The sequence below is a fragment of the Geotrypetes seraphini genome, chromosome 12, assembly GCF_902459505.1.
Source record: "Geotrypetes seraphini chromosome 12, aGeoSer1.1, whole genome shotgun sequence".
NCBI classification, from domain to species: Eukaryota; Metazoa; Chordata; class Amphibia; order Gymnophiona; family Dermophiidae; genus Geotrypetes; species Geotrypetes seraphini.
The window spans coordinates 12,682,506-12,695,646 of NC_047095.1; positions in this window are offsets into that span (position 1 = coordinate 12,682,506).

A 13,141-nucleotide genomic window follows, 5' to 3' on the forward strand; every position below is an offset into this window, starting at 1 on the left:
AACTCTGACTGTCGGAGCAGAGCGCAGAGCATTCAGTGCGCGGCCAGCACTATAAACCTCTTGTGTGGGTTTGTAAAAGGAGGGGGGGGGCCTACACACAATCTCTCCACTGCAAATATTATGCACAAACCTGTTCAAAAGCCACATTTAGAATCTTCTCATACCATCACTTACTCCCAGAACTCAAAGATAAAGGAATACATATACAGTATCACATTAATTACATCTAAAGGTGTTAAATAAATAAACTTCCATTTGAATGTTGGTATGATCACCTTTCTTTTCTGTTATCTGCTACTCTGAAGATTATAACAAGGTCATTTACTAACAGCCGGTGCAGGTTAATGTATTTAATGAGCATTATTTGTGGCAGCTTCTCTTGCAAGATTCAGATTCCATATATGCTTCTTCTAACTTGGACAAATCATTTACCCCTTTACAAAACCGCAAAAGCATTTTTTAGTACCGGCCGACATGCTGAATGCTCTGTGCTCCTCTGATGCTCAGAGTTCCCATGATTATTGGAGCAGCGCACAGCTTTTACTGCACTGAATGGTGCTAAAAACTGCTTTTGCGGCTTTCTAAAAGGGGGGTTAATAAACCATTGCCTCAGATACAAACATGGGCTAAATTTGTAATAGTGTACTACTACATTAGTGAATGCTCCGGCGCATACAATATTCCCTCTAAGGCAGTGTTCCACAAACTGGGTGTTACCATCGATGAAAGACTCTCTTACCATGAACATGTTAGCAACACCGTTAAATCTTTTATAGGCTACGAATGATCCGCTCAATTTCCAAGTTTCTAGAGCCAAAATCACTAAACATACTAATTCATTCTCTAATTATCGCTAAACTCGATTATTGTAATTCTTTATTAATAAATATTACACAAAAAGAAAAAAGGCGTCTTCAAATAATCCAAAATACCGCCGTTAAACTGATTGATAACGGCAAAAAATATGACCATGTTTCTCCCCTTCTGATCAAATCCCATTGGCTACCAGTTAATCACCGCATTACTTTTAAAATCTTACTTTTAGTATTTAAAACTCTGTCTACTAACGAACCTCAACTTATTAATAAATTACTTATTCCTCATAATACGTCACGTTCCCTTAGGTCCTCAAATCAAAAACTTTTAGCAATTCCCTCACTGAAAGTTATAGGAACACGACGACAGGATATGTACTCAGTAATGACTCCGCAACTATGGAATACCTTACCTCAATATATAAGAGAAGAAACTTGAACTTTGTCGAGCTGTGGCACATTAAACATAGTGGCCACGGCTTGAGGCATCCAGAAATGTGCAGATGTTGACATGACATCGCACGCATGCATGATGTCATCACGTTGATGTCCGAGCATGCACAGAGGCCCTCCAGGTGGGCTCTGAGCCGCCAGTGTGTGTGTGTGTGTGTGGGGGGGGGGGTGGTAACAGCAGGGAAGATGCGCAGAGAGCAGGAGAGGCGCTGATGCCAGCTGATTGCCTATAGAATGTACCTCTCACCTCAAGAGCCATGGTATAACACTGATGACCAGTATGTGTTAATTATACTACCTCAACTAGCCTGCTTTCACATTTTTTATTGGGTGTATTCTCATCTATTGAGAAATACTTTGTCCTTCAAGCATGCATCTCTTCCCCATCCATTTTCTGCCTTCCATTGAGAACTTGAGTAAAGAAAGAGAAAGTAGCAGAAAAAAAAAGCCAGAATGATAATGAGGAGCACCACAGAGATCTCCAAGGGCTTCCGTTGGTTCCTTGGCTTTGCATTGAAGAACACTATGCTAATGTGTACTAGTGTGTGGTAGCACAACAGGGGCATTTAGTAAATCTCACCCTTAGATTATAAACCCTCTGAGGACAGGGAAATACCTATAGTACCCTAGTGTAACTCATTTGGATCTGTTACTTAATAGGTGTGAGCTAAATTCAATTCAGTCCAATGGCATGAGCATGTGCAGTTAGTTCATAATCTCTAAGCTACTGTAGTATCTAGGTTTCTTGGAATCTTTAGAAAATTTCTACCATTGCAGAAGATGCATGGTTTATTTATTATCCATATGACTTTTTAAAAGGTTGGATTCATTTTCATGATCGATTCCCTTTGCATTTATCTAAGATAAGCAAACTCAGAACACACAATCTAATTATCATGTGAGTATTCTATTTTCAGAATCATTAAGGACAAATTGAGATAAAGAATGTCTATTACTGTAATAGATGCTATGGGGCTCATAATCAAAACAAAAAAAGTCTAAAAAGTGGCCTAAATGGGTACTTGGATGATCAAAAAGCCTGATCGTCCAAGTACCCATAATCAAAGCTGGTTTTAGACGTATCTAAAACCAACTTAGGCCTTTCCCCTGCCTCTAAACGCATAGAGCAAAAGGAGGCGTTTTAGGGGAGGGGAAAGGGCGGGAGGTATAACCAAAGATTTAGGCAGGTTGCCTAGTCAGCACTTATACGTTTTGACTTAGACCAAGTCAATACAGGTATAAGTGCCAAAAAAGGGGCCGCTGAGCTGATTGCGCTGCCACGATGAGCTCAGCAGCCCCGGCAACCTGCCTACCACCACCACCACCAACGATCGCAGCAGAAGATATGGCTCATCTCCCCTGCCGCGATAGCGATACTACCAAGTGGCACTAAACACGGAACTTGTGATCGCTATCGTGACAGGAGAGATGAGACATCTCTCCTGCCGCGATCCACCTCTCCCCCCGATCAGATCGGGCAGGAGGGAGCCCAAGCCCTCCTGCCCTGGCAAAGGCCGACACTCCCAACAACGATCGGGGCAGGAGGGAACTCAAGCACTCCTGCCTTGGTGAAACCCCCTCCCCCCACCCCACTGAGATACGGGCAGGAGGGATTCCCAGGCCCTCCTGTCCTCGGTGCACTCCCCCCCCATGATCGCTCCCCGAACCCCCGATTGGTCCCCCACCTGGCAACCCCATGACTCCCTGCTGACCCCTCGACCTCCCCCCACCCCTTCAGAAAGTTGGCCAGACGGACGGGTCCCAAGCCCGTCCATCCAGCAGGTCCACCATACGTCGAATAGCAGGCCTTAGGGCCTGATTGGCCCAGGCAGCTCAAACCCCCACCCACAGGTAGGGCCTGAGGCGCATGGGCCAACCAGAATCGACCCTGTAGCCTTAGGCACCTCCTGCTGCTGGCTACCAAAAAATTGAATTACAGCAACTGGAGAGGAGGTAGGTGGGGGAGGTTAGGTGGGGGGAGTCAGGAGCTGGAGAGAGAGAGGTCATAAGGGGAAGCAGTATTGGAGGTAAGAGGAGGGAGGGCTGAAGAATCAACATTGCCGATTTGGAGAGGAGGGAGATGGAGAAACAGCATTAAAGTATGGAGGGCTGGAGAAACAGCATAGATAATAATAATAATTTATTTCTTATATACCGCTATACCATAAAGTTCGAAGCGGTTTACAATAAAGATACATTTGACAGTAGATGGGATAGAAACGATTTACAATAAAGATACGTTTAGTCAGTACATGGGATGCAAGTGGTTTACATTAAAGATATATTTTGTCAGTACATGGGATGCAAGATGGAGGGACAAGCAGCAAGGAGGGTGGGAGAGCTGGAGAAACATCATGGAAGGAGGGCTAGAGAAACAGCAGGGAGGGGGCTGGAGAAATAGTATGGAGGGGGAGCTGGAAAAATCCAAAAACAAGAGAACTGTGGATATGATGTACTTGATGTAAAAGTTTTGGGGGGTTTTGTAATTCTTTATTGATTTTCAATTCAATACAAAATGCAGAAAATTTTTCAAACAACACTTACAACACTTACATCCAATCAAATAATACAAAACAAAACATATTCTCCCACCCTCCCTGGATGTGTATGAAAAACAAGTAAGAATTCAAGACTTATACCATTAATCAGATTTAACAAATTCCGTAAACGGACCCCATATTGCTCTAAATATTGTATGATGTCCCAATATGTCCGAATTCATTTTTTCGTATTTATAACATTGACACAAAGTTCCCCACCAAAAGGAAAAATTTAGCCTGTCCCAGTTCTTCCAATTCCTGGTGACCATTTGTATGGCAACCCCTGTCATAATTATAAAAAGTCTGCTTTTATACCTGTCTAATGAATTTTTGGCTTTCAACAATGTCCCACATATGACCACATCATAGGACAATGGAATTGGGGTTCCCAGTATTATATTAATATGTCCCCATATTGATTTCCAAAAATTGAGTATCAAGGGACAATAAAACAACAAATGATCCAGTGACCCTACTTCAAGATGACTATACCAGCATCTATTAGACTTTGAATTGTCCAACTTTTGTAAACGAACTGGGGTCCAAAAAATTCTATGTAACAAAAAGAACAAGGTTTGTCTCATTGATGTTGACCCTGTATATCTCATCCTCCAAATCCAAATCTGTGGCCATGGAGTAACAGAAATCTGCTGTTTTATATCAATGCTCCAAATGTCTTTTAGGCTTGTTTTAGGTTTTTTATTCAAATATTCAGATATTTTTTGTACCACTTCGTGGCCTGATGCCCTTGCAAATCTGTCTGGAAACATAGCCCGGCAAGCTATACAGATTTTTTAAGTTGCGCCAATCAGGGAACTCCTTCTGAATGACATGCTTCAACTGCAACCATTTATAATCTTGAGATTTTGATATGCCGAATGATTGTTGCAGTTGTAATAAATTTAGCATTTTCCCATTTGAGATCACATCATCTAAAGTACGTATGCCTGCCTGCAGCCAATGCTTCCAGAGGATTTGTATTTTGGAGTTTAACTATAGAGACTGACACGTGGATTGTTGTATCGGAGTAGGTGTTAAATTATTAATAAATTTTAATGTATTCCAGGTGGAAAAAAGAATATTATTGTCCTTGTATATTCTAAGCAACTTAATACTCAAAATATGGCTCAGACGTAATTGGAACATGAGATGATTCTCTAATATCAGCCAGTCCGGTAGATTCTCCATGAGTTCAGGAAGGATCCAATACATACCCTGCCGCAATATGTAAAAGTTTATTATAATGTTTCTATAATAATACTCCAAATAGTGCAGGTAGTAATAATCCAAAAAACACACATCAATGAATATTGGTGTGGACCCAACACGGTCTGTGTTTTGGCTTTGAATGCCTTTTTCAGATGTCCTAATGCCAAATACCACAAGACTTAAATAATGCTATGAAGCGTACAATGATGAGTAGCAGATTGATTATTCTTCTGTATGGTATTTTTTTCAGCCTGAATGTGTAATGTTGCTGACGCATGCAGAACAAGCCTTTAGTTAAAAAAGATTCTCTTTGCATTCTTCAAAGCTCACACTATTACTGCCAAACACCACTTCTGAGTGTGGCTGACTGCAGTCATCACGCTGTCAAGGGGAAGTGATCATCTACCAAAATGAAGTAGGCAAGCAGCATGGAGGGTGGGCTAGAAAAAAGAGCATGGAGGGAGGGCTGGAGAAAAAAGCATGGAGTAGGATAGTGCTGGATGGGAGAGGAGAGACAGGGACAGCAGGAGAGGAAGTTGGAAGGAAAAAAGGGCACCTGCCAGGGTGTTGAAAAGAGAAAGAGAAAGAAGTAATAATAATAATAATAATAATAATTTATTTTTATATACCGCCATACCAGAAAGTTCTAGGCGGTTCACAACAATTAAGCATAATACAAACAATGCAATTCGAGATTCAGCAAGTTATATGCATACAATATAGGGAGAAATACATACAATATAAAAAAAGATACAAGCAATTTTAAAATGGAAGAAAAATGTTAAAATAATAAAATACATTAAGAACCCAATCTGTTGAATTATTGAGTTTTTATCTGTTTTCTAAAATCAAGATAAGAGTAGGCTTCTAACACAGTATTGGCAAGCCATAAATTCAGTTTGGCCGCCTGTTAGTTTGGCTGGGTTTTAAAAAAAGTTTGGCCAATTTCTTAAAAGAGAAGTTGGTTGGCCATTATCGAGATCCACAACTTATTCCTAGAATAAGCAGCTACTTGGGACCTGGGGAAACAAGATGCATATTGTCCATGGCCGTGATATGTTGGGTCAGGTCAGAGTCGGCGCCCAAGAGCACTTCCCAGAGGGAGGGAGAGAAGCGCTCGTTCTCGTCGGTCGGTACCCATAAGAGAAGGTGGTTGAAAGTAGAGAATGACATGGGGATGGGTACCTACAGGTACCTGTGGGGCAGGGATGGAGATGGAGCCTTCAGGACGGGTTGGGAACAGTCTGTGGGGACAGGGTGGGGATGGGGACAGTATCCGTGGGGACAGGGACAGGGTCAGAGTCTGCAGGAACAGGAACAAACTTTGTTCCCATGTCATTCTCTAAAAACTGAAGACTAATATCAATATGTAAAAACTTAACACATCTTAGAATATTAAAAAAAGAAATGTAAAAGATGCTTTTGGATTTCAATGAACTACTGTTTAATGACATCATTTGTGTCTTGTCTGTCATTTGCAACATCCTTTCATAATGTGCCCAGCTGCTCAAGCATCTTACTGTTACTGCAACAGATTTATCTATTGTTGCAAGAATTGAGGAACATTTCTAACATTTGATAGACACTTATTTTTCCCTTCATCCTCTACATCCATGTCTGATAGACAATCCAATTACCTTCCCAGATGATATAAAAACATAGGCAACTGAATCTTTGGGAAGGTTGTACCAAAACCAGATCAAAATTGAAGACTTTATTTGTGGTTTATAAGCAGTTTTACAGCATATTGTCTGTTTTTATACCATAATTAAAATATTTAAATTTAAAATCATGGCTGAGGCTTATACAAATGAGGAAAGACTCTGCAGGGACAGGGCAGAGATGGGGACAGAGCTTACGGGGACAGACAGGGATGGGGATAGTGCCCCTGGGGACAGGGTGTGGAAGGGGACAAGCTTTGTCTCTGTGTCATTCTCTAATTGGAAGGAGTGGGAGAGAGTGAGAGAAGCATCCATGGGGAAGGAAGGATGGAGAGAGGGAGAGAGAGAGAAGCACTAATAGGGTACAGAGAATGGGAAGGAGGACCAAGGAAATGGGTGAAAAGTGTAAGTGGGGGATATTGGGCAGAGTGTGGGCAGAGCTGTGGGTAGAGAATGGGTGGGGCTGTGAGTAGAGTATAGGCGGGGCCTTATGTCCTTTTTTTTTGTCTTCAGAAATATATAACCCTAAGAAGGGTAGGCATCTTGACTGGAAAGTTGAATACTGTCAACAAAACTTGGAGTCTTGGTTATAACTACCTATCATCCTCATCATATTTGAATGCCTACATGGTTAGCATAGTGGTGACTTGACAACCAGCATTTAAATACGTGTGACTGGTGCCTGCACAGAGTGGCGGGCACTGCTCTGCCCACCTTGTTGGGCAGACTGGTTAGACTGTGAGGACCTTTTTCTGTCATCATTTTCTGTGTTGCTGTGTATTTTTTTTAAAGAAAACTTTCTTAGGGGGAATCAAAAAAATTTAGAGACAACAGGAAGCCTATCTACCTTTTTTATCTTCAGGAAATTCTCCTTCATGAAGAGCTACTATCCCTGAATAAAGCTATGTTTTGTTATCTCTGCTAAAAGGGTGGGCAGTCTGCCAGTGAGAACATGTATTTCCCTTACAAATTAGTTCTGCAAGACAGCTATAAAGGATTCACACACATTCTTGTCTGCCTTCCCAAAAGGATGCAGTGTTTCAAGGCTAAACCTCATGCAGCTGCTGCAAACCAGAGTTAATAAACCTCTGGTGCTAAACTTGATCTGCTCTGATGTACAGAAAGCATGGCACTGTTAGATGAACCAAAGTACTGCACTTTTTTTTTTCCACTACGATCCCCTTCTAGAATTGAGCAGAAATATGTGTTTGAGATGCGTAGTTCTGTATTGTTTCATTTTTATAATAATGTGCTGCTGTAGGTGGAGCCCAAATTGTAAAAGAACATAAAAAGTGGAATTAAGATATCCAGGTCAGGATGTGGAAAATTCCCTCAATAATTTACAGAGGCTCTGAACACAGAGCTGCTTGTAACATAACGTGTAGGGACATGCAGGAATACACATCCATGTCCCATGGAAAACCACAATTTTTTTTAAAAGAAATCTGCATATGGGGAAAAATGTACATTCATTCACCGGCACTTTTTGGCATTGCTGTTCCTAACAGCAGCTATGACATTCTCTAACACCCACCAAAAAACATTATTAACCCCTTCTTCCAGTTCCCTCCACATCAAGACACCTTCTGATCACTGTTCCTTCTGAGTGGGAGTCCTCCAATTTCATCAATATTGTGTTTTCAATTGCTAGAGTTGGGTAAGTCCCCTGGAGTCTTGCAGAGTTTGCTTGTTTTTCCCACTGTGGAGGACTTCTGCACAGCTCAAAGGGAACAGTGCTTCTGATCCCACCCAGACAAAGACCTTCCTCCTCCCCAGTCCCACACCCAGTTCTTAGAGGTCTCTGGTGTCTACTGTAGTAAGTATTATCTCTAGGTGCTCTTGCTCCATCAAAGAAACGATGCAGTGAACACTGGCAGGATTTTTGCAACTACCACAAGAGATCAAGCAGCTATATAAAGAACTGAATCTATGGTTCCCATTTATTAATACTCACTTATGATCAAGGGACATCATTATCGATGTGAGATACTGTTAAAACATGCTATTGTACTACTAACTTGTCCCACTTTATGCGATGAGACCTAGTTACTAAATAACTGAGGTTAACAGTATACTAGCATATCTTACTGGTATTTCATGATGATAACTTCCTCTTAAATGCACATTAATTTTAATTAATTTAAATGCATACGGGATGAACATCATCAAGTTTTCATGGCAGAATACAGAAGTAGATTGTCAGGCCTTTCTTCTGCACAGTATAAATTTGATGTTGCCATTGTCGCATCAAACGTGATCCTCCACTTCCAACACTGCCCATCTGCTGCTGCCCAGAAGGGTGTTACATCATTAGTCTGCCATCTCCACTGAAACATGTCCACCTTAGGAGGTCCTGATGGTAGTGAAACTATCGATGGCATAGCTTTCAGCTTCTCGGATGCGCACAAGCCCTAGTGGCACGACAAGCCCATATACATGTGCACAGGTGCATTAAACCCTAATGCTGCTTGATAAAGTCCCTCCTGAGTGTAAGCATGTCAATTTAGACTTACTGTAAATGCAAACATGGGTTATAAAATTAAGTAATCGCTGTAAGCACAAAGACATCGTAAAACAAGTTTTGTATCAACATTTCCACTGTGTCAAAGCAAGCTAAGAAGAGGGACAAAATAATCAAAGATTTTCATTTGTCACAAACAGCAGCAAGCTTATCCAGTACAATTTATCACGCACTCTTCGATCTTTAGCACAAGGATTACTGGTAGTCCCTTCTTTAAAAGTGGTAGGTACCAGATGTCATGATATGTATTCAATTGTGGCCCCCCAAACTTGGAACTCTCTACCACAATATATAAGAGATGAAAAGGAACTCAGTCTCTTTAAAAATAAATTAAAATCTTTCCTTTTTAAAGATGCTTTTAGTCTCTAAAACAAATACTTTTTAAACAGTGTAGCTAAGTCATCCCTCCTTATGTTTTTTTCCTTGAATGTTCCCTTTTCTTCTTTTTAAAACATTTATTATGTAACTTTTCCCCTTTTATCATTTTGTGTTCTTGTTTGTCTGTTTATGAGTCTGTTTTTTACCTTTTATATAATATTATTTATATGTTTTTTAAAATGTTTATATATCTTATTGTAAATCGCTTAGTAAATTATGGATAGGCGATTCATCAAATTAATAAAATAAACAATAAACAATAAGTCTGGTATGCAGACATTGAAGAGGCATTGTTAAAGGGGACCGATGGTTACAGACTTTTCTGAACACCTGGTTAAAGAGATGACCGGAATGGAAATGTTCCAGCAAATTCCTTTAAAAAAAAAACCACCATAGTATCGTGTTCAAGGTTGCTGCTGGAGAGAGTGTCAGTGTAGAACAGGAGGCAGTTAATGACTGGCTTTCCCGTTTGCCAAAAATAAATGAGGGCTACAAACCAGATGATGTGTTCAACATGGATGAAACTGGTGTCTCTCTTACAAAGTGTTACCAGAGATAATGTTTTGTTTCAATAAAGAGAAGTACCATGGTGGAAAAAGAGCAAAAGATTGCCTGGCAGTTACAGTTTGCTGTAAGATGCTCAGCACTAAACGCCCCCAGTTTGTTATTGGAAAATTACAAAATCTGTGCCGTTTCAAAAACGTTTAAAGCCTTCCAGTGACCTAAAAGACAAACAAACGCATGTGGATGATGAGCAAACTGCTTGAAGATTTGGCTGGCTACGTTTGACAACAAAATGAAACAATTGCCCGATTCACACTGACATTAGCAACCTGACTACAACAAAGCTAGTCTTTCTGCCACCGAACACAAGTGTGATTCAGACGTGTGACTAGGGTATCATCTATACATTCAAACAGCAGTTCAGAAAGTGAATTGTGCGGTACATTCTGCATTCAATGGGATAATAGTGACTGAGCAACATTGATGTCAAAATTGCCATTAACTTTATTCATGCTGCATGGAATACAGTTAGCCAATTAAACGTATTTCAATAATCCCACTATCTTGGAGGAAAAAAGAGAGAGAAGCTCCCAGAATTAGAAAACCTTGCATCAAAGTGGAGAAATGACCTCAGTTTCTTCCGGTGAACATTTCACCTGAAAGACCTCTATGCCAGCCGTACACAACTTTAAAGCTGCATAGGAAAAAACACCCGAGGTCAAATGAAAACTCCACTTGTTTAAAGATAATTTAACTACTTTCTCATTTATAGTCCATATATTTCAAATAGCAACACTTATCTCAATAGTAGCACTGTCCTCCAAGCATAGTTCGAATCCAAACAGTTCGTTTTCTTCTCCCTCTGCCGATATTCTTTCCAAGCAGGGGAGGAATATGTTTCTCAGACTCCCGACAGGCCCTGTTTCACTTAGGTTCGCTGCGTCAGGGGAGGTCTCTACAAAAATAACACTATCATTCAAGCATTCATCACCACTCTCTGTATCTATAAACAATTAGTAGTAAATCGCTTACATTGTATCTTCGAGCAACCGCTTCACTGATTCATTTTTAAGCAATGGCGGCTCGGCGTTCTGGGCAGGTTTTAATTATAGTCACAAGGATCTTTCAACCAATCCCGTTCAAGGAGGCGTTACCCCTCCCCCCTACTACAGGACAGAAAAGTTTTTTTTCAAAAAAAGGCTCGCCATTCTATTCTAGCGTTTAAGCCATTAGGCGTACAAGATTTCAATCTAAACACCCATTTTTGCTCACATTGCCACAGGTCTCAGCAAATAAACAATCAGTAGTAGTGAATTTATCCAGCTATACTCCTTCTGAAGCCAAATTGAGTATTTTATCTAAAGGTCTGACTTTTGTCCCAGAGTCGAGAACGGATCTCTTTCAGTTAAGAGTAGATTTGGAGAAGTTTTTTCATAAATTACAATTACGTCTGCATTTTTCTTTGGAACAAAATGTAATATATGACCGTTCGGTAGTTAAACAGAAATCCACCTGGGTTCCCATTGGTCCTCCTGATCCGATTTTGCAACTGTATAGAGACCTTGTACTGAGAGAAATTGAACAGATTGAGGCTGAGAAATTTATATATGTATGGAACACCACAAAAGATGAACATAATGCAATTCTTGCACTACAATCTAATAAACAAATAGTGATAAGAAGAGCTGATAAAGGAGGTGCAGTAGTGATATTAGATTGGAACAAATATGAATCTGAAATTTTGAGTCAACTATCAGATACATCAGTATATATTCCTTTGAAGGATGATCCTACTATGAGTTTAAGAAAGAGGATACAAGATATTGTGATGGGGGGGCATAAAGTAGGGTTTGTAACCCAAAATGAATTAAAATTTTTGACCCCATTATACCCAAATATTCCTTTTTTCTATACGCTGCCTAAAATCCATAAAAGTCTTTCAGCTCCTCCTGGCCGTCCGATTGTAGCGGCATGTGGTTCACTATTTGAGAGAGTAAATCAATACATTGATACTTTTTTGAAGCCACTGGTTCCAGTAACAAGATCATTTATACAAGATACGACTCACTTTTTAAGTTTACTATCACAGTATTCTCCTACCATTAATACGATTCTAGTGACGTTTGATATTCAGTCACTATACACTAATATCCCTCAGGATGCTGTATTACAGATTATAGAAGATTATTTGAATCAACGTACACGTCCTCATCAAGTACCTACGGACTTCCTTATACAATTATTAACCCTCCATTAACTGCTCCTACCCTCTGGAATTCCCTACTACAGCAACTCCGCGACGAACCACGACTCGACAAATTTAAGACAGGCCTAAAAACTTTCCTATTCCGTGATGCATTCGCTAACACTTAGAGCCATCATCTTTTTTTTCTGCTTATCAACAACAAACCGCTTTGATAAAGCGATCCCCCCTTTATGTTTTATCCAAACCCCACTATCTCCTTTTTTCTTCTCAAATATGTAACTTTCACCCTCCCCTCCCCTCTACCCTCACTGTCTAGTTTGTCCTGTAAAAGTTATTTGTATACACACAACACTTTTAATTCTCTCAGTTTCTCTTTCTTTTAAACTTATTGTTAACCGGCCAGATATTAACTTGATGGTTGGTATATCAAAATTAATAAAACTTGAAACTTGAAACTTGTCTCTCTTAAAAATAACTATTTTATATTCCAAGATATTTTCTACCAACAGTTGAAGGGCACTGCGATGGGTGCTACATGTGCCCCTTCTTTGGCAAACCTCTTCATGGCAGAATTTGAAGAGATTTGTCTATAATTCCTTGTTTTTTAGTAAGACTGCTTTGTGGTGCCGTTATATAGACGATATTTTTATAATCTGGGAAGATTCTCTATATAACTTGCAACAGTTTGTTGCATTTTTGAATACATGTTTACCTACTATCAAGTTTACAATGTCATCAGATCCACATTGCATTTCATTTTTAGATGTACAAATTGAAATTAAAGATGGAATATTTTATACATCTGTACATCGGAAAGAAACAGATAAAAATACATTTCTGGACTTTACAAGTTC